This window comes from Nymphaea colorata, chromosome 5 (assembly GCF_008831285.2).
Source record: "Nymphaea colorata isolate Beijing-Zhang1983 chromosome 5, ASM883128v2, whole genome shotgun sequence".
In the NCBI taxonomy this organism is placed as follows: domain Eukaryota; kingdom Viridiplantae; phylum Streptophyta; class Magnoliopsida; order Nymphaeales; family Nymphaeaceae; genus Nymphaea; species Nymphaea colorata.
In genome coordinates this window covers 4160896-4183625 of record NC_045142.1, presented here as the reverse complement: position 1 = coordinate 4183625, position 22730 = coordinate 4160896, and the positions used below count along the sequence as shown (strand labels likewise).

The 22730-nt window shown below is 35.5% G+C and overlaps 2 long non-coding RNA genes across 8 annotated transcripts; both read right to left on the bottom strand.

Annotated features, from left to right (window-relative positions):
* Positions 1-435: 435 nt before the first annotated feature.
* Positions 436-17348, bottom strand: LOC116253862 (uncharacterized). 7 transcript variants are annotated; one of them, XR_004172800.2, is made up of 5 exons: positions 7707-7814; positions 1493-1596; positions 1159-1421; positions 866-1052; positions 436-772 (listed from the first exon to the last, which is right to left on the bottom strand). It is a non-coding gene; the product is annotated as an uncharacterized LOC116253862 (long non-coding RNA). The 7 variants fall into 7 exon arrangements; XR_007573360.1 differs by lacking the exon at positions 7707-7814 and adding an exon at positions 17241-17348 and having other exon boundaries at positions 436-1052; XR_007573359.1 differs by lacking the exon at positions 7707-7814 and adding an exon at positions 16151-16258 and having other exon boundaries at positions 436-1052.
* Positions 17349-19274: 1926 nt separating this feature from the next.
* LOC116255116 (uncharacterized) lies at positions 19275-21132 on the bottom strand. The gene is made up of 7 exons (XR_004172824.2): positions 20886-21132; positions 20597-20806; positions 20344-20509; positions 20028-20237; positions 19794-19940; positions 19513-19687; positions 19275-19407 (listed from the first exon to the last, which is right to left on the bottom strand). It is a non-coding gene; the product is annotated as an uncharacterized LOC116255116 (long non-coding RNA).
* Positions 21133-22730: the final 1598 nt, after the last annotated feature.

Sequence of the window (22730 nt, the reverse complement as noted above, 5' to 3'; positions counted from 1 at the left end):
AATATTCTTCTCCTTAAATCAAATACTCAACAGAGTCAACAGTGAAATATTAATTGTTTAGCAAGGAGTACTTACTACAAGGAACCCTGAACAAGAACATTATAAGTCCATATTCAAGAACAAAATTAACCCTGAATCAAACCAATTTTCTTTTTCTTTTATTTCATACTCACATTGGCAAATATCCTTTGTTACTCAACTTAAGTCTGTGTCTGCAAAAGATTATATAATACTGAAATCAACATTGTAAAACAAAAACTGCTTCAGATCTTTTGAACCCATCGTGTTTACAAAGTTCAATGCCATTTTCATATGCAACACATAAAGCAGAAAATGGAAACAGTAAAAAAGAGAACAGAGATGTGTTCAACGACAAACCTAAGCAAGAACTTCCATTCATTCGTCTTCATCTTTGGACAATACAACACCAAATGAAGGCCTTCATTGCAAGTTGTTGATTTCCAAAAGCCAGAGTCTCGTTTCATAATAAAATCTCTAACGAGAACATTCATCCTCAATCTAGCGATCAGGTATTTCACAAAACCCACAACCACATTGTGCTATTTGTAATCATCCTTAAACAAGCATGACAGTTATACCAAAAGAAATTCAATCCCTGCTGCTTGCAGCCACCTAATCACACGCTCATTATTCAACTCTGAGTGACATCTCAAAAACCAATAACAATTCTTCTATGAGAAAGCCAAACAACAACGAATGAACACATCCCAAACTATTTTACCAATCACGCACCATCCTCACATTTCATCTACTAACCATGACAAAGAAGAAACACTCAAAATTTTACTCCAATAAAACAAAACAAACTAAGAAAGAGTGGAATCGGTGGCCCATCTGAACTCACCTTAATAACAACATGCATCCAGACGATATTCTGATGATTAATCTCCAACTGCTTATTCGTTTGCCGTCATGAATCTCCCTGTTTCTATCTCGATCTTCATCTCAATGGCACTTTTCATCTCCACCACCAATGCCCATTCAATAACACCACTGCAACAATGTCCAAAGGAGCATTGATATGCCTCAATCTGCAAAAAGAAAACATGGAGAACAAAGAAGAAACACTCAATTTTACTGCAACAAAACAAAAGAAACGAAGAAGGACAACGGAATCACTGGCCCATCCATGCTCACCTCAATAACGTCATGCATCCGGACGATATTCTGAAGATTAATCTCCGACAGCTGATTCGTTCGCAGCCATTAATCTCCCTGTTTCTATCTCAATCTATCTCAATATCTCCGACAGCTGATTCGTTCGCCGCCATTCATCTCCCTGTTTCTATCTCAATCTATCTCGATCTTGATCTCAATGGCACTTAATCATCTCCACCACCACTGCCCATTCATTAACACCACTGCGACAATGTACAAAGGAGCATTGATATGCCCTCAATCTGCAAAAAGAAAACGCAGTGAACGACAAGAAAATAAACGAAAGGAACGAGAGAACAATAAGAAACTCTACATCTTTCACAGGGCATTCTTGCAAGAAATCCTCATCCCCATCATCCGATTGCATCACCATTGTCACCCATTGACATCCGATGGCTCCGCCCCGTGAACGAACTCCTGCCATTAAAAGAAAGATATGCTGCCCAAAGAGCTCAATGGTGGAGCAAGAAACGATCATGGAGAAAGAAGGGTGGGAATTTGCCAGACCTAACGGGCAACAAGAAGAAAATCATTGGAGAAAATAGCGACTGACTTTTTTTGTTTTTTTTTTTTAAAAACCGATGTGGACTCGAAGAAACTTTATGGCGCATTTGATACCCACCGGCTTTCTTTCTTAGCAGATCAAACGCCATAGAAAGTGTGGGTAACATACCTATGACCCTTTTCTCGCCATGTTCAACTACATTCAAGACTCTGCTGGTAACATAAGTCTTGGGCCGTGTTTGAGTCAGGAGACAGCTCAAATGAATTAAATGAGCTTGTCTAAAATCTACCCTTTTATTTGATCGGTCGGTCTCGATCGTCATCCCCAACTACAATAAACGAGAAATCTGCACATTATCATATTCACTTATTTATAAAAAACTAATTAAACTGATGACAAGAACTACTCATCAAATGACAACATAAAAGAATATAATAGATTTTCGTGAGATATGGTCTCATTAAACAGCCATAAATAGCAAAAAGTTACCAGAACACACTTATTATCAAATATGAAATAAGTTTAAAAAAAGGAAATAGCACCCTGTCCCATGGGTGTGTGGTGATGACGTTGTAATCAACCAAGCCTATATAGAATCTCTAGGGACTAAAAGAAGGGTTGAATATGATTGTTATATATTTGAACATATTCAACAAATACATCACTAAATTGTAAAAAATTTAAACAAAAAATAAAATAATACCTAACTTGTAGAAGAAATCATGAAGTCAAACTTGGTAAATATTATAAAGAGACAAGTCTATAAATAACTTTTGAGAGAGAAAAGTAAGAACTAACAATAAATTTATCATAAAAAACATTTAACATGAAAAGATTTCTTAGCAAGTTAATCCTTGTCTGACATGAATTAAAAAAACTATCATGTCTAATAAAAGTTTATATTTAAAACGTCATCTAAAGCCCAACATCATAAACCTGAGTAAAAAAAAAAATCATAAATGAGCTATTCACAAAAACAAAAGATATGCAAATCAAATAGCTCAATAACAAGTCTTGAAAAAAAAAAGATAATGATAAGAGTATGTCAATATAAGATAAATAACCTTTTAACTTTTTAAAAACCTAAGAATATATAATCATACAAAACAAATTGAAGTAGTACATAAAATTTGACAAAAATGTATAATCATGTAATGAATAGAAGAAATGACACCATATCTTTCATTGATGTTAAAGATATAGTAAAAAGTTAGGTACAAAAGCTTCATAGAACCAACCCCAAACCATATCTTAAATTGAAAAACTTCAAACAAACTCATCATACAAAAGCATTTAAAAATGATAAAAATAAGACGTGAAGTTCTTAAAGTAGTAATATCAGGAAAATGAATAACTTCAGTTAACTTTTAAATCTAATTAACAATGTGCACGTAATATAAATAAAAAAAATGACAACACATATTGGATGGACATTTAAGGATGTAGTAAAAGTTATCACCACAAACTCCAAGCATCATTAAAAAAAGCTCAATAAATTCCCAAACCAGGTCTTCGAAAGGGAAAACTCTAAAAAAAATTATCATCAAAAAAGTATTTAGAATCAGAAAATGTTTAATTAAGATAAATCATATTCATCAAAAAAATGAGAAAAAAGAAAATGTTTTGTCCTCGAACCAGTAACCTCAAGAAATTGAATAGCTTCAATAACGTAATGTTTAACCAAGCTAAATCTTATTCATCAGAAATGAGAAAAAAAGAATGTGAAAGTCCATGAAGCAGCAATCTCAAGAAACTGAATAACTAAGGTAACGTGTGATGACTGAGAAATAAACTTTCAGAAATTTATTTCTCAGATGAAAAAAAAATATCTTGACAAGTTAAGGGGAAGAAGGGAGCAAGGGAGGAAGAAGGGAGGTGGAGGAAGAAGAGAGCGAGGGAGGAAGAAGGGAGCGACGAGGAACGGCAGGCAGAGAAAGAAGGGAAGGCGGGAGGAGGAAGAAGGGAGCGATGAAGGAAAAAGGGAGGCGGAAGGGAGCGAGGAAGGAAGAAGGGAAGGAGGGAGGCAGAAGGGAGCGAGCGACGAAGGGAGGCAGAAGAAGAAGGAAACAGTGGAGGAGAAAGAAGGGAGCGAGGGAGGAAGAAGGGAGGCAGCGGAGGAAGAAGAAGGGAAGCACAGGAAGAAGGGAGGGAGGGAGGCAGAGGAAGAAGGGAGTGAGAGAGGAAGAAGGGAGGCGGAGGAAGAAGGAGGTAGGGAGGGAGGAAGAAGGAAGGCCGAGGAAGAAGGAGGAAGGAAGAAGGGAGCCAACGGAGGAAGAAGAAGGGAGGCGCAGGAAGAAGGCAGCAAGGGAGGAAGAAGGAGAGAGGAAGAAGGGAGGCAGCGGAGGAAGAAGAAAGGAGGCGCAGGAAGAAGGGAGCGAGGGAGGTAGAAGGGAGGCGGAGGGAGGAAGAAGGGAGGCAGCGGAGGAAGAAGGGAGGCAGAGGAAGAAGGGAGGCAGTGGAGGAAGAAGGGAGGCAGAGGAAGAAGGGAGGAAGAAGGGGGTAGTGGAGGAAGAAAAAGGGAGGAGGAAAGGAGCGAGGGAGGAAGAAGGGAGGCAGCGGAGGAAGAAGAAGGGAGGCGCAGGAAGAAGGGAGCGAGGGAGGAAGAAGGGAGGGAGGAAGGAAGAAGGGAGGGAGGAAGAAGGGAAGCGCAGGAAGAAGGAAGGCAGCGGAGGAAGAAGGGAGGCAGCAGAAGGGGGGTAGTGGAGGAAGAAAAAGGGAGGAAGAAGGGAAGCGCAGGAAGAAGCGAGCGAGGGAGGAAGAAGGGAGCGAGGGAGGAAGAAGGGAGGCAGAGGGAGGAAGAAGGGAGGCAGCGGAGGAAGAAGAAGGGAGGCGCAGGAAGAAGGGAGCGAGGGAGGAAGAAGGGAGGCAGCGAAGGAAGAAGAAGGGTCCTAAGAAGGGAGGCGTAGGAAGAAGGGAGCGAGGGAGGAAGAAGGAGCAAGGTAGAAGAAGGGAGGCGTAGGAGGAAGTGAGCAAGGGAGGAAGAAGGGACCCTGCTGAAAAGAGACCCGATCCATACCTATGACCCTTTTCTCGCCATGTTCAACTACATTGAAGACCCTGCTGGTAACATAAGTCTTGGGCCGTGTTTGAGTCAGGAGACAGCTCAAATGAATTAAATGAGCTTGTCTAAAATCTACCCTTTTATTTGACCGGTCGGTCTCGATCGTCATCCTCAACTACAATAAACGAGAAATCTGCACATTATCATATTCACTTATTTATAAAAAACTAATTAAACTGATGACAAGAACTACTCATCAAATGACAACATAAAAGAATATAATAGATTTTCGTGAGATATGGTCTCATTAAACAGCCATAAATAGCAAAAAGTTACCAGAACACACTTATTATCAAATATGAAATAATTTTAAAAAAAGGAAATAGCACCCTGTCTCATGGGTGTGTGGTGATGACGTTGTAATCAACTAAGCCTATGAATCTCTAGAGACTAAAAGAAGGGTTGAATATGATTGTTATATATTTGAACATATTCAACAAATACAACAATAAATTGTAAAAAATTTAAACAAAAAATAAAATAATACCTAACTTGTAGAAGAAATCATGAAGTCAAACTTAGTAAATATTATAAAGAGACAAGTCTATAAATAACTTTGGAGAGAGAAAAGTAAGGACTAACAATAAATTTATCATAAAAAACATTTAACATGAATTTCTCAGAAAGTTAATACTTGTCTAACATGAATTAAAAAAACTATCATGTCTAATAAAAGTTTATATTTAAACCGTTGTCTAAAGCCCAACATGTTTCAACATATCAAAAAAAAAATCATAAATGAGCTATTCACAAAATCAAAAGATATGCAAATCAAAGAGCTCAATAACAAGTCTTGAAAAAAAAAAAAGGACAATGGATAGAGTATGTCAATATATAACCTTTTAACTTTTAAAAAACCCAACAATATATAATCATACAAAACAAATTGAAGTAGTACACAAAACTTGACAAAAATGTATAATCAAGTAATCAATAGAAGAAATGACATCATCTTTTTTATTGATGTTAAAGATATAGTAAAAGTTAGGTACAAAAGCTTCATAGATCCCCAAACCATATCCTAAAATGAAAAACTTCAAACAAACTCAGCATTCAAAAACATTTACAATCAGAAATTCTTTAATTGAGATAAATCATCTTCATAAAAAATGAGAAAAAGAAGACGTGAAGCTCTTAAAGTAGTAATATGAGGAAAATGAATAATTTGAGTAAACTTTTAAATCTAATTAACAATGTGCACGTAATTTAAATAAAAAATAAATGACAACACATATTTGATGGACATTTAAGGATGTAGTAAAAGTTATCGCCACAAGCTCCAAGCATCATTAAAAAAAGCTCAATAAATTTCCAAACCAGGTCTTCAAAATGGAAAACTCTAAAAAAAATTATCATCAAAAAGTATTGAGAGTCAGAAAATGTTTAATTAAGATAAATCATATTCATCAAAAAAAATGAGAAAAAAGAAAATGTTTTACCCACGAACCACTAATCTCAAGAAATTGAATAGCTTCAGTAATGTAATGTTTAACCAAGATAAATCTTACTTATCAGAAATGATAAAAAAAAAGTGTGAGGCATCCAAGAAGCAGCAATCCCAAGAAACTGAATAACTAGAGTAATGCAGTAAGAAAATCTTAACCACATCAATACAGTCGCAAATTTGTGTTATGCACTCATCCGATAATAAAAGAATGAAAAGAGGAGAAAGCATAAGAGAGTGACAAGCTAGGCACTGCATTATGAGTAATGATGCAACATCACACGCTGCTCCCTGCTTGTCCCAACGAACAAGCACATCATAGGAAGCCTTTTCTTCAATAACATGCAAAGTAACAAAATAATAAAGCCCCCCTAAATTAGTATTGAAGAGAAACATTGTGCAAGTGACTGGCAAAACAAGAATAACCTATAATGACATGATAATAAGGTCAACCAACCTGCTGAATCCCCATGCCCACTCATCAATATTATTCTCCTTAAATCAAATACTCAACGGAGTCAATAGTGAAGCATTAATTGTTCAGCAAGGAGTACATACTACAAGGAACCCTGAACAAGAATATGTCAATAACAAGTCTTGAAAAAAAAAATGATAATGATAAGAGTATGTCAACATAAGATAAATAACCTTTTAACTTTTGAAAAACCTAAGAATATATAATCATACAAAACAAATTGAAGTAGAACACAAAATTTGACAAAAATGTATGATCACGTAATCAGCAGAAGAAATGACATCATATCTTTTATTGATGTTAAACATATAGTAAAAAGTTAGGTACAAAAGCTTCATAAAAAATATCAGGAGAAAAAATGAGGAAAAGAAGACGTGAAGCTCTTAAAGTAGTAATATCAGGAAAATGAATAACTTGAGTAAACTTTAAAATCTAATTAACAATGTGCACGTAATATAAATAAAAAATAAATGACAACACATATTTGATGGACATTTAAGGATGTAGTAAAAGTTATCACTACAAGCTCCCCATTAGATCATATTCATCAAAAAAATGAGAAAAAAGAAAATGTTTTGTCCACGAACCAGTAAACTCAAGAAATTGAATAGCTTCAGTAATGTGATGTTTAACCAAGATAAATCTTATTTATCAGAAATGATAAAAAAAAAAGTGTGAGGCATCCAAGAAGCAGCACTCCCAAGAAACTGAATAACTAGAGTAATGCAGTAAGAAAATCTTAACCACATCAATACAGTCACAAATTTGTGTTATGCACTCATCCGATAATAAAAGAATGAAAAGAGGAGAAAACATAAGAGAGTGACAAGCTAGGCACTGCATTATTAGTAATGATGCAACATCACACGCTGCTCCCTGCTTGTCCCAATGAACAAGCACATCATAGGAAGCCTTTTCTTCAATAACATGCAAAGTAACAAAATAATAAAGCCCCCCTAAATTAGTATTGAAGAGAAACATTGTGCAAGTGACTGGCAAAAAAGGAATAACCTATAATGACATGATAATAAGGTCAACCAACCTGTTGAATCCCCATGCCCGCTCATCAATATTATTCTCCTTAAATCAAATACTCAACGGAGTCAATAGTGAAGCATTAATTGTTCAGCAAGGAGTACATACTACAAGGAACCCTGAACAAGAATATGTCAATAACAAGTCTTCAAAAAAAAAAATGATAATGATAAGAGTATGTCAATATAAGATAAATAACCTTTTAACTTTTTAAAAACCTAAGAATATATAATCATACAAAACAAATTGAAGTAGAACACAAAATTTGACAAAAATGTATGATCACGTAATCAGTAGAAGAAATGACATCATATCTTTTATTGATGTTAAACATATAGTAAAAAGTTAGGTACAAAAGCTTCATAAAAAATATCAGGAGAAAAAATGAGGAAAAGAAGACGTGAAGCTCTTAAAGTAGTAATATCAGGAAAATGAATAACTTGAGTAAACTTTAAAATCTAATTAACAATGTGCACGTAATATAAATAAAAAATAAATGACAACACATATTTGATGGACATTTAAGGATGTAGTAAAAGTTATCACTACAAGCTCCAAGCATCATTAAAAAAGACCAATAAATTCCCATTAAATCATATTCATCAAAAAAATGAGAAAAAAGAAAATGTTTTGTCCACGAACCAGTAATCTCAAGAAATTGAATAGCTTCGGTAATGTGATGTTTAACCAAGATAAATCTTATTTATCAGAAATGATAAAAAAAAAAGTGTGAGGCATCCAAGAAGCAGCAATCCCAAGAAACTGAATAACTAGAGTAATGCAGTAAGAAAATCTTAACCACATCAATACAGTCACAAATTTGTGCTATGCACTCATCCGATAATAAAAGAATGAAAAGAGGAGAAAACATAAGAAGAGAGTGACAAGCTAGGCACTGCATTATTAGTAATGATGCAACATCATACGCTGCTCCCTGCATGTCCCAATGAACAAGCACATCATAGGAAGCCTTTTCTTCAATAACATGCAAAGTAACAAAATAATAAAGCCCCCAAATTAGTATTGAAGAGAAACATTGTGCAAGTGACTGGCAAGACAAGAATAACCTATAATGACATGATAATAAGGTCAACCAACCTGTTGAATCCCCATGCCCGCTCATCAATATTATTCTCCTTAAATCAAATACTCAACGGAGTCAATAGTGAAGCATTAATTGTTCAGCAAGGAGTACATACTACAAGGAACCCTGAACAAGAATATGTCAATAACAAGTCTTGAAAAAAAAAATGATAATGATAAGAGTATGTCAATATAAGATAAATAACCTTTTAACTTTTTAAAAACCTAAGAATATATAATCATACAAAACAAATTGAAGTAGAACATAAAATTTGACAAAAATGTATAATCATGTAATGAATAGAAGAAATGACACCATATCTTTCATTGATGTTAAAGATATAGTAAAAAGTTAGGTACAAAAGCTTCATAGAACCCCAAACCATATCTTAAACTGAAAAACTTCAAACAAACTCATCATACAAAAGCATTTAAAAATGAGAAAAATAAGACGTGAAGCTCTTAAAGTAGTAATATCAGGAAAATGAATAACTTCAGTTAACTTTTAAATCTAATTAACAATGTGCACGTAATATAAATAAAAAAAATGACAACACATATTGGATGGACATTTAAGGATGTAGTAAAAGTTATCACCACAAGCTCCAAGCATCATTAAAAAAAGCTCAATAAATTCCCAAACCAGGTCTTCGAAAGGGAAAACTCTAAAAAAAATTATCATCAAAAAAGTATTTAGAATCAGAAAATGTTTAATTAAGATAAATCATATTCATCAAAAAAATGAGAAAAAAGAAAATGTTTTGTCCTCGAACCAGTAACCTCAAGAAATTGAATAGCTTCAATAACGTAATGTTTAACCAAGCTAAATCTTATTCATCAGAAATGAGAAAAAAAGAATGTGAAAGTCCATGAAGCAGCAATCTCAAGAAACTGAATAACTAAGGTAACGTGTGATGACTGAGAAATAAACTTTCAGAAATTTATTTCTCAAATGAAAAAAAAATATATTGACAAGTTAAGGGGAAGAAGGGAGCAAGGGAGGAAGAAGGGAGGTGGAGGAAGAAGAGAGCGAGGGAGGAAGAAGGGAGCGACGAGGAACGGCAGGCAGAGAAAGAAGGGAAGGAGGGAGGAGGAAGAAGGGAGCGAGGAAGGAAAAAGGGAGGCGGAAGGGAGCGAGGAAGGAAGAAGGGAAGGAGGGAGGCAGAAGGGAGCGAGCGACGAAGGGAGGCAGAAGAAGAAGGAAACGGTGGAGGAGAAAGAAGGGAGCGAGGGAGGAAGAAGGGAGGCAGCGGAGGAAGAAGAAGGGAAGCACAGGAAGAAGGGAGGGAGGGAGGCAGAGGAAGAAGGGAGTGAGAGAGGAAGAAGGGAGGCGGAGGAAGAAGGAGGTAGGGAGGGAGGAAGAAGGAAGGCCGAGGAAGAAGGAGGAAGGAAGAAGGGAGCCAACGGAGGAAGAAGAAGGGAGGCGCAGGAAGAAGGCAGCAAGGGAGGAAGAAGGAGAGAGGAAGAAGGGAGGCAGCGGAGGAAGAAGAAAGGAGGCGCAGGAAGAAGGGAGCGAGGGAGGAAGAAGGGAGGCGGAGGGAGGAAGAAGGGAGGCAGCGGAGGAAGAAGGGAGGCAGAGGAAGAAGGAGGGAGGAAGAAGGGAGGCAGTGGAGGAAGAAGGGAGGCAGAGGAAGAAGGAGGGAGGAAGAAGGGAGGCAGCAGAAGGGAGGAAGAAGGGGGGTAGTGGAGGAAGAAGGGAGCGAGGGAGGATGAAGGGAGGCAGCGGAGGAAGAAGAAGGGAGGCGCAGGAAGAAGGGAGCGAGGGAGGAAGAAGGGAGGGAGGAAGGAAGAAGGGAGGGAGGAAGAAGGGAAGCGCAGGAAGAAGGGAGGCAGCGGAGGAAGAAGGGAGGCAGCAGAAGGGGGGTAGTGGAGGAAGAAAAAGGGAGGAAGAAGGGAAGCGCATGAAGAAGGGAGCGAGGGAGGAAGAAGGGAGCGAGGGAGGAAGAAGGGAGGCAGAGGGAGGAGGGAGGAAGAAGGGAGGCAGCGGAGGAAGAAGAAGGGAGGCGCAGGAAGAAGGGAGCGAGGGAGGAAGAAGGGAGGCAGCGAAGGAAGAAGAAGGGTCCTAAGAAGGGAGGCGTAGGAAGAAGGGAGCGAGGGAGGAAGAAGGAGCAAGGTAGAAGAAGGGAGGCGTAGGAGGAAGTGAGCAAGGGAGGAAGAAGGGACCCTGCTGAAAAGAGACCCGATCCATACCTACGACCCTTTTCTCGCCATGTTCAACTACATTGAAGACCCTGCTGGTAACATAAGTCTTGGGCCGTGTTTGAGTCAGGAGACAGCTCAAATGAATTAAATGAGCTTGTCTAAAATCTACCCTTTTATTTGACCGGTCGGTCTCGATCGTCATCCTCAACTACAATAAACGAGAAATCTGCACATTATCATATTCACTTATTTATAAAAAACTAATTAAACTGATGACAAGAACTACTCATCAAATGACAACATAAAAGAATATAATAGATTTTCGTGAGATATGGTCTCATTAAACAGCCATAAATAGCAAAAAGTTACCAGAACACACTTATTATCAAATATGAAATAATTTTAAAAAAAGGAAATAGCACCCTGTCTCATGGGTGTGTGGTGATGACGTTGTAATCAACTAAGCCTATGAATCTCTAGAGACTAAAAGAAGGGTTGAATATGATTGTTATATATTTGAACATATTCAACAAATACAACAATAAATTGTAAAAAATTTAAACAAAAAATAAAATAATACCTAACTTGTAGAAGAAATCATGAAGTCAAACTTAGTAAATATTATAAAGAGACAAGTCTATAAATAACTTTGGAGAGAGAAAAGTAAGGACTAACAATAAATTTATCATAAAAAACATTTAACATGAATTTCTCAGAAAGTTAATACTTGTCTAACATGAATTAAAAAAACTATCATGTCTAATAAAAGTTTATATTTAAACCGTTGTCTAAAGCCCAACATGTTTCAACATATCAAAAAAAAAATCATAAATGAGCTATTCACAAAATCAAAAGATATGCAAATCAAAGAGCTCAATAACAAGTCTTGAAAAAAAAAAAAGGACAATGGATAGAGTATGTCAATATATAACCTTTTAACTTTTAAAAAACCCAACAATATATAATCATACAAAACAAATTGAAGTAGTACACAAAACTTGACAAAAATGTATAATCAAGTAATCAATAGAAGAAATGACATCATCTTTTTTATTGATGTTAAAGATATAGTAAAAGTTAGGTACAAAAGCTTCATAGATCCCCAAACCATATCCTAAAATGAAAAACTTCAAACAAACTCAGCATTCAAAAACATTTACAATCAGAAATTCTTTAATTGAGATAAATCATCTTCATAAAAAATGAGAAAAAGAAGACGTGAAGCTCTTAAAGTAGTAATATGAGGAAAATGAATAATTTGAGTAAACTTTTAAATCTAATTAACAATGTGCACGTAATTTAAATAAAAAATAAATGACAACACATATTTGATGGACATTTAAGGATGTAGTAAAAGTTATCGCCACAAGCTCCAAGCATCATTAAAAAAAGCTCAATAAATTTCCAAACCAGGTCTTCAAAATGGAAAACTCTAAAAAAAATTATCATCAAAAAGTATTGAGAGTCAGAAAATGTTTAATTAAGATAAATCATATTCATCAAAAAAATGAGAAAAAAGAAAATGTTTTACCCACGAACCACTAATCTCAAGAAATTGAATAGCTTCAGTAATGTAATGTTTAACCAAGATAAATCTTACTTATCAGAAATGATAAAAAAAAAGTGTGAGGCATCCAAGAAGCAGCAATCCCAAGAAACTGAATAACTAGAGTAATGCAGTAAGAAAATCTTAACCACATCAATACAGTCCAAATTTGTGTATGCACTCATCCGATAATAAAGAATGAAAAGAGGAGAAACATAAGAGAGTGACAAGCTAGGCACTGCATTATTAGTAATGATGCAACATCATACGCTGCTCCCTGCATGTCCCAATGAACAAGCACATCATAGGAAGCCTTTTCTTCAATAACAAGCAAAGTAACAAAATAATAAAGCCCCCAAATTAGTATTGAAGAGAAACATTGTGCAAGTGACTGGCAAACAAGAATAACCTATAATGACATGATAATAAGGTCAACCACCCTGTTGAATCCCCATGCCCGCTCATCAATATTATTCTCCTTAAATCAAATACTCAACGGAGTCAATAGTGAAGCATTAATTGTTCAGCAAGGAGTACATACTACAAGGAACCCTGAACAAGAATATGTTAATAACAAGTCTTGAAAAAAAAAAATGATAATGATAAGAGTATGTCAATATAAGATAAATAACCTTTTAACTTTTGAAAAACCTAAGAATATATAATCATACAAAACAAATTGAAGTAGAACACAAAATTTGACAAAAATGTATGATCACGTAATCAGCAGAAGAAATGACATCATATCTTTTATTGATGTTAAACATATAGTAAAAAGTTAGGTACAAAAGCTTCATAAAAAATATCAGGAGAAAAAATGAGGAAAAGAAGACGTGAGGCTCTTAAAGTAGTAATATCAGGAAAATGAATAACTTGAGTAAACTTTAAAATCTAATTAACAATGTGCACGTAATATAAATAAAAAATAAATGACAACACATATTTGATGGACATTTAAGGATGTAGTAAAAGTTATCACTACAAGCTCCCCATTAGATCATATTCATCAAAAAAATGAGAAAAAAGAAAATGTTTTGTCCACGAACCAGTAAACTCAAGAAATTGAATAGCTTCAGTAATGTGATGTTTAACCAAGATAAATCTTATTTATCAGAAATGATAAAAAAAAAAGTGTGAGGCATCCAAGAAGCAGCAATCCCAAGAAACTGAATAACTAGAGTAATGCAGTAAGAAAATCTTAACCACATCAATACAGTCACAAATTTGTGTTATGCACTCATCCGATAATAAAAGAATGAAAAGAGGAGAAAACATAAGAGAGTGACAAGCTAGGCACTGCATTATTAGTAATGATGCAACATCACACGCTGCTCCCTGCTTGTCCCAATGAACAAGCACATCACAGGAAGCCTTTTCTTCAATAACATGCAAAGTAACAAAATAATAAAGCCCCCCTAAATTAGTATTGAAGAGAAAAATTGTGCAAGTGACTGGCAAAAAAGGAATAACCTATAATGACATGATAATAAGGTCAACGAACCTGTTGAATCCCCATGCCCGCTCATCAATATTATTCTCCTTAAATCAAATACTCAACGGAGTCAATAGTGAAGCATTAATTGTTCAGCAAGGAGTACATACTACAAGGAACCCTGAACAAGAATATGTCAATAACAAGTCTTCAAAAAAAAAATGATAATGATAAGAGTATGTCAATATAAGATAAATAACCTTTTAACTTTTTAAAAACCTAAGAATATATAATCATACAAAACAAATTGAAGTAGAACACAAAATTTGACAAAAATGTATGATCACGTAATCAGTAGAAGAAATGACATCATATCTTTTATTGATGTTAAACATATAGTAAAAAGTTAGGTACAAAAGCTTCATAAAAAATATCACGAGAAAATATGAGGAAAAGAAGACGTGAAGCTCTTAAAGTAGTAATATCAGGAAAATGAATAACTTGAGTAAACTTTAAAATCTAATTAACAATGTGCACGTAATATAAATAAAAAATAAATGACAACACATATTTGATGGACATTTAAGGATGTAGTAAAAGTTATCACTACAAGCTCCAAGCATCATTAAAAAAGACCAATAAATTCCCATTAAATCATATTCATCAAAAAAATGAGAAAAAAGAAAATGTTTTGTCCACGAACCAGTAATCTCAAGAAATTGAATAGCTTCGGTAATGTGATGTTTAACCAAGATAAATCTTATTTATCAGAAATGATAAAAAAAAAAGTGTGAGGCATCCAAGAAGCAGCAATCCCAAGAAACTGAATAACTAGAGTAATGCAGTAAGAAAATCTTAACCACATCAATACAGTCACAAATTTGTGTTATGCACTCATCCGATAATAAAAGAATGAAAAGAGGAGAAAACATAAGAGAGTGACAAGCTAGGCACTGCATTATTAGTAATGATGCAACATCACACGCTGCTCCCTGCTTGTCCCAATGAACAAGCACATCATAGGAAGCCTTTTCTTCAATAACATGCAAAGTAACAAAATAATAAAGCCCCCCTAAATTAATATTGAAGAGAAACATTGTGCAAGTGACTGGCAAAACAAGAATAACCTATAATGACATGATAATAAGGTCAACGAACCTGTTGAATCCCCATGCCCGCTCATCAATATTATTCTCCTTAAATCAAATACTCAACGGAGTCAATAGTGAAGCATTAATTGTTCAGCAAGGAGTACATACTACAAGGAACCCTGAACAAGAATATGTCAATAACAAGTCTTCAAAAAAAAAAATGATAATGATAAGAGTATGTCAATATAAGATAAATAACCTTTTAACTTTTTAAAAACCTAAGAATATATAATCATACAAAACAAATTGAAGTAGAACACAAAATTTGACAAAAATGTATGATCACGTAATCAGTAGAAGAAATGACATCATATCTTTTATTGATGTTAAACATATAGTAAAAAGTTAGGTACAAAAGCTTCATAAAAAATATCACGAGAAAATATGAGGAAAAGAAGACGTGAAGCTCTTAAAGTAGTAATATCAGGAAAATGAATAACTTGAGTAAACTTTAAAATCTAATTAACAATGTGCACGTAATATAAATAAAAAATAAATGACAACACATATTTGATGGACATTTAAGGATGTAGTAAAAGTTATCACTACAAGCTCCAAGCATCATTAAAAAAGACCAATAAATTCCCATTAAATCATATTCATCAAAAAAATGAGAAAAAAGAAAATGTTTTGTCCACGAACCAGTAATCTCAAGAAATTGAATAGCTTCGGTAATGTGATGTTTAACCAAGATAAATCTTATTTATCAGAAATGATAAAAAAAAAAGTGTGAGGCATCCAAGAAGCAGCAATCCCAAGAAACTGAATAACTAGAGTAATGCAGTAAGAAAATCTTAACCACATCAATACAGTCACAAATTTGTGTTATGCACTCATCCGATAATAAAAGAATGAAAAGAGGAGAAAACATAAGAGAGTGACAAGCTAGGCACTGCATTATTAGTAATGATGCAACATCACACGCTGCTCCCTGCTTGTCCCAATGAACAAGCACATCATAGGAAGCCTTTTCTTCAATAACATGCAAAGTAACAAAATAATAAAGCCCCCCTAAATTAATATTGAAGAGAAACATTGTGCAAGTGACTGGCAAAACAAGAATAACCTATAATGACATGATAATAAGGTCAACGAACCTGTTGAATCCCCATGCCCGCTCATCAATATTATTCTCCTTAAATCAAATACTCAACGGAGTCAATAGTGAAGCATTAATTGTTCAGCAAGGAGTACATACTACAAGGAACCCTGAACAAGAATATGTCAATAACAAGTCTTCAAAAAAAAAAATGATAATGATAAGAGTATGTCAATATAAGATAAATAACCTTTTAACTTTTTAAAAACCTAAGAATATATAATCATACAAAACAAATTGAAGTAGAACACAAAATTTGACAAAAATGTATGATCACGTAATCAGTAGAAGAAATGACATCATATCTTTTATTGATGTTAAACATATAGTAAAAAGTTAGGTACAAAAGCTTCATAAAAAATATCACGAGAAAAAATGAGGAAAAGAAGACGTGAAGCTCTTAAAGTAGTAATATCAGGAAAATGAATAACTTGAGTAAACTTTAAAATCTAATTAACAATGTGCACGTAATATAAATAAAAAATAAATGACAACACATATTTGATGGACATTTAAGGATGTAGTAAAAGTTATCACTACAAGCTCCAAGCATCATTAAAAAAGACCAATAAATTCCCATTAAATCATATTCATCAAAAAAATGAGAAAAAAGAAAATGTTTTGTCCACGAACCAGTAATCTCAAGAAATTGAATAGCTTCGGTAATGTGATGTTTAACCAAGATAAATCTTATTTATCAGAAATGATAAAAAAAAAAGTGTGAGGCATCCAAGAAGCAGCAATCCCAAGAAACTGAATAACTAGAGTAATGCAGTAAGAAAATCTTAACCACATCAATACAGTCACAAATTTGTGTTATGCACTCATCCGATAATAAAAGAATGAAAAGACGAGAAAACATAAGAGAGTGACAAGCTAGGCACTGCATTATTAGTAATGATGCAACATCACACGCTGCTCCCTGCTTGTCCCAATGAACAAGCACATCATAGGAAGCCTTTTCTTCAATAACATGCAAAGTAACAAAATAATAAAGCCCCCCTAAATTAATATTGAAGAGAAACATTGTGCAAGTGACTGGCAAAACAAGAATAACCTATAATGACATGATAATAAGGTCAACCAACCTGTTGAATCCCCATGCCCGCTCATCAATATTATTCTCCTTAAATCAAATACTCAACGGAGTCAATAGTGAAGCATTAATTGTTCAGCAAGGAGTACATACTACAAGGAACCCTGAACAAGAATATGTCAATAATAAGTCTTCAAAAAAAAAAATGATAATGATAAGAGTATGTCAATATAAGATAAATAACCTTTTAACTTTTTATAAACCTAAGAATATATAATCATACAAAACAAATTGAAGTAGAACACAAAATTTGACAAAAATGTATGATCACGTAATCAGTAGAAGAAATGACATCATATCTTTTATTGATGTTAAACATATAGTAAAAAGTTTGGTACAAAAGCTTCATAAAAAATATCAGGAGAAAAAATGAGGAAAAGAAGACGTGAAGCTCTTAAAGTAGTAATATCAGGAAAATGAATAACTTGAGTAAACTTTAAAATCTAATTAACAATGTGCACGTAATATAAATAAAAAATAAATGACAACACATATTTGATGGACATTTAAGGATGTAGTAAAAGTTATCACTACAAGCTCCAAGCATCATTAAAAAAGACCAATAAATTCCCATTAAATCATATTCATCAAAAAAATGAGAAAAAAGAAAATGTTTTGTCCACGAACCAGTAATCTCAAGAAATTGAATAGCTTCAGTAATGTGATGTTTAACCAAGATAAATCTTATTTATCAGAAATGATAAAAAAAAAAGTGTGAGGCATCCAAGAAGCAGCAATCCCAAGAAACTGAATAACTAGAGTAATGCAGTAAGAAAATCTTAACCACATCAATACAGTCACAAATTTGTGCTATGCACTCATCCGATAATAAAAGAATGAAAAGAGGAGAAAACATAAGAAGAGAGTGACAAGCTAGGCACTGCATTATTAGTAATGATGCAACATCATACGCTGCTCCCTGCATGTCCCAATGAACAAGCACATCATAGGAAGCCTTTTCTTCAATAACATGCAAAGTAACAAAATAATAAAGCCCCCAAATTAGTATTGAAGAGAAACATTGTGCAAGTGACTGGCAAGACAAGAATAACCTATAATGACATGATAATAAGGTCAACCACCCTGTTGAATCCCCATGCCCGCTCATCAATATTATTCTCCTTAAATCAAATACTCAACGGAGTCAATAGTGAAGCATTAATTGTTCAGCAAGGAGTACATACTACAAGGAACCCTGAACAAGAATATTCTAAGTCCATATTCAAGAACAAAATTAACCCTCTTGAATCAAACCAATTTTTTTCTTGTATTTCATATTCACATTGGCAAACATCCTTTTATACTCATCTTAAGTCTGTGTCTGCAGAAGATTACATAATACTGAAATCAACATTGTCAAACAAAAACTGATTCAGATCTTTTGAAGTCATCTTGCTTATAAAGTTCAATGCCAATATCATATGCAACACATAATGCGGAAAATGAAAACATTAGAAAAGAGAACAGAGCAGTGTTCAACGGCAAATCAAGTTGTTTGATCTTCCATTCATTAGTCTTCATCTTCGGGCAGTACAACACCAAACAAAGGCCTTCCTTGCAAGTTGTTGATTCCCAAAAGACACAGTGTCATTTGATAATAAAATGTTTAACGAAAACATTCATCCTCAACCTAGCCATCAGGTATTTCACAAACCCCCAAACCACATTGCGCTATTTGCCTTCATCCTTAAACAATCATGACAGTTATACCAATCAATCCCTGCTGCTTCCTGCCACCTAATCACACCCTCATTATTAAAGTCTGAGTGCCATCTCAAAAACGAATATCAGTTCGTCTATGAGAAGGCCAAACAATTACGAATGAACACATCCCAAACTATTTTACCAATCATGCACCACCCTCACATTTCATCTACTAACCGTGACAAAGAAGAAACACTCAAACTTTTACGCCAACAAAACAAAAGAAACGAAGAAGGACAACGGAATCACTGGCCCATCCGAACTCACCTCAATAACGTCATGCATCCCAGACGATATTCTGACGATTAATCTCCAATGGCTGATTTGTTCGCTGCCATTAATCTCCCTGTTTCTGTCTCGATCTTGATCTCAATGGCACTTAATCATCTCCACCACCGCTGCCATTCAATAACACCACTGCGACAATGTACAAGGAGCATTGATATGCTCTCAATCTGCAAAAACAACAATGTAGACAGAAGAAACACTCAAAATTTTACTCCAGTAAATTAAAAGAAACTAAGAAAGGACAACGGAATCACTGGCCCATCCGAACTCACCTCAATAACGTCATGCATCCGGACGAGATTCTGACGATTAATCTCCAAGGGCTGATTCGTTCGCCGCCATTAATCTCGATCTTGATCTAAATGGCACTTAATCATCTCCACCACCGCAGCCCGTTCAATAACACCACTGCGACAATGTAGAAAGGACCATTGATATGCCCTCAACCTGCAAAAAGAACACACAGTGAACAAAGAAGAAACACTCAAAATTTTACTCCAACAAAACAAAAGAAACGAAAGGACAACGGAATCTCTGGCCCATCCGAACTCACCTCAATAACGTCATGCATCCGGACGATATTCTGATGATCAATCTCCAACGGCTGAATCGTTCGCCGCCATTAATCTTCCTGTTTCTATCTCGATCTTCATCTCCACCACTGCGACAATGTACAAAGGAGCATTGATACGCCCTCAATCTGCAAAAAGAACACACGGTGAACAAAGAAGAAACACTCAAAATTTTAATCCAACAAAACAAAAGAAACGAAGAAGGACAACAGAACCTCTGGCCCATCTGAACTCAACTCAATAACGTCATGCATTTGGACGATATTCTGATGATTAATCTCCAACGGCTGATTCGTTCGCCGCCATTAATCTCCCTATTCCTATCTCGATCTTGATCTCAATGGCACTTAATCATCTCCACCACCGCTGCCCGTTCAATAACACCACTGCGACAATGTAGAAAGGACCATTGATATGCCCTCAACCTGCAAAAAGAACACACAGTGAACAAAGAAGAAACACTCAAAATTTTACTCCAACAAAACAAAAGAAACGAAAGGACAACGGAATCTCTGGCCCATCCGAACTCACCTCAATAACGTCATGCATCCGGATGATATTCTGATTATCAATCTCCAACGGCTGAATCGTTCTCCGCCATTAATCTTCCTGTTTCTATCTCGATCTTCATCTGAACCGCACTTAATCATCTCCACCACTGCGACAATGTACAAAGGAGCATTGATACGCCCTCAATCTGCAAAAAGAACACACGGTGAACAAAGAAGAAACACTCAAAATTTTAATCCAACAAAACAAAAAGAACGAAGAAGGACAACAGAACCTCTGGCCCATCCGAACTCAACTCAATAACGTCATGCATTTGGACGATATTCTGATGATTAATCTCCAACGGCTGATTCGTTCGCCGCCATTAATCTCCCTATTCCTATCTCGATCTTGATCTCAATGGCACTTAATCATCTCCACCACCGCTGCCCATTCATTATCACCACTGCGATAATGTACAAAGGAGCATTGATATGCTCTCAATCTGCACAAAGTGAACAGCAGAAAATAAACAAAAGGAACGAGAGAACAGTAAGAGCCTCTACATCTTTCACAGGGCATACCTTGCAAGAAATCCTCAACCCCATCATCCGATTGCATCACCATTGTCACCCACCGACATCCGATGGATCACCATTGTCACCCATTGACATCCGATCGCTCCGCCCCGCGAACGAACTCCTGCGATTAATGGAAAGATATGCTGCCCAAAGAGTTCAATGGTGGAGCAAGAAAACGATCACGGAGAGAGGAGGGTGGGGAATTTGACGGCGCTAACGGGCAAGAACCAGAAATGCATTGGAGCGTATGACTTTCTTTTTTTCTAAAAGCCGATGTGGATTCGGAGAAAGTTTGTGGCGCATTTATACCCACCGGCTTTCTTTCTTTCCGAGAATCAAATGCCATTTCATATGAGAAAAGAGCGGGCCACCGACTTACAGATGATTGGGTCGGATCTCCACAAAATATCTGTTCTCAAACCCAAGTGCCGAAAAGAGACCCGATCCATGCCTATGATAGTAACATAAATCTTGGGACGTGTTTGAATCCGCAGACAGACCGCTCAAATGAATTAAATAAGCTTGTCTAAAATCTACCCTTTTATTTGATCGATCGGTCTCGATGCACATTCCAAACTACACTAAACGAGAAATCTCCACTGTGATTATCATATTCACGTATTTATAAAAGATAATACCTTGGAGAGAGATTTTTTCTCTTAACAGTACTTTACGAACTTTCTTACCTTTTTTATCCCGTTACTTTAAACCATTGTGATTTTGAAAACAGTGGGATCTTTCTTTCTTTATTTCTGTACCTTAGGACAAATAAATAAAAATTCTTTCGTTTTATCATGTTGTGCACCTATGCATTTATATACATATATATATATAAGAGCAACATATACTTGCATAAACTCATGGATCCTTACGAAGGATAGCATTATTATTACACGTATAAAGATCAGAACACAAAGATCATGATGATTTACAAAGGAAAGCAAGCCTTCACAACAAATGAAGATGTCCATTAAAGGCTAGCTAGGATGCGGGGTTTTGTTGGCCGTATTGAATCCAATCGGGTCTGCCGCCCAACTTATTTACGTGATCCGAATGCCTCAAATTCAGGGTCTGGCCCGGAAAAAAGGTTCAAATTCAGGTGATCCAAAATAGCCTGTGGGGTTCTAATCACTTGAATTCTTGAATGGCGTGAATGTCTGAAGCTCAACAAGAAAATGTAACGACTCTTTCTCGCAAGAAAAATAAGTTTTCATGAGAAGGGCAGAATGGGAAATGCGGAGGAACACGGACTTCCGCCTCGGAAATGCTTCCGACGTGGTTTAGGAGATGATGCGTTTCTCCCACTTCTTCAAAACGGTTAGATGAACAAACTCAAAGAGAGAGTGTATTTGGGTAAACACTTACATGAATTGCCTAAATCCAGTTCGTATCAAAGTCTGAGTTTTATATAAAAAATTTTAAGAGGCGTTTGGATGACACGCTCCTGTAAGAGAGTTTTGTAAAAAGTGCCTTATTAAACTAAGTTTCTGTTTTTGCGGTTTGTTTTTGTATCTAGGAGACCTCTTGTCTATTATATATTTCCATTTAATCGGTTCTCTTTTTTTTTTTTCTCTCTCTCTATAAGTGTTGTCGGCTAGCAACCCCCGCCTCTCTCACATCCATTTTTATTAATTGCTAGCATATTATTAAATAGATTAGTTTTTTCTTTGTGTTGTTGCTTTTGACAGATCTTATCTTCTCTCTTGTGAGATTCTATTTTTCAGCATAGCGTGTCATTGTGTGTCTAAGTAATCCACTATAAGAAGAGTTGTAGCCCTTGTTTTTTTCTTCTATTTAACATGTCTCTGTGTTCAACTAATTGAACACATAATTGAATTCATGTGATTT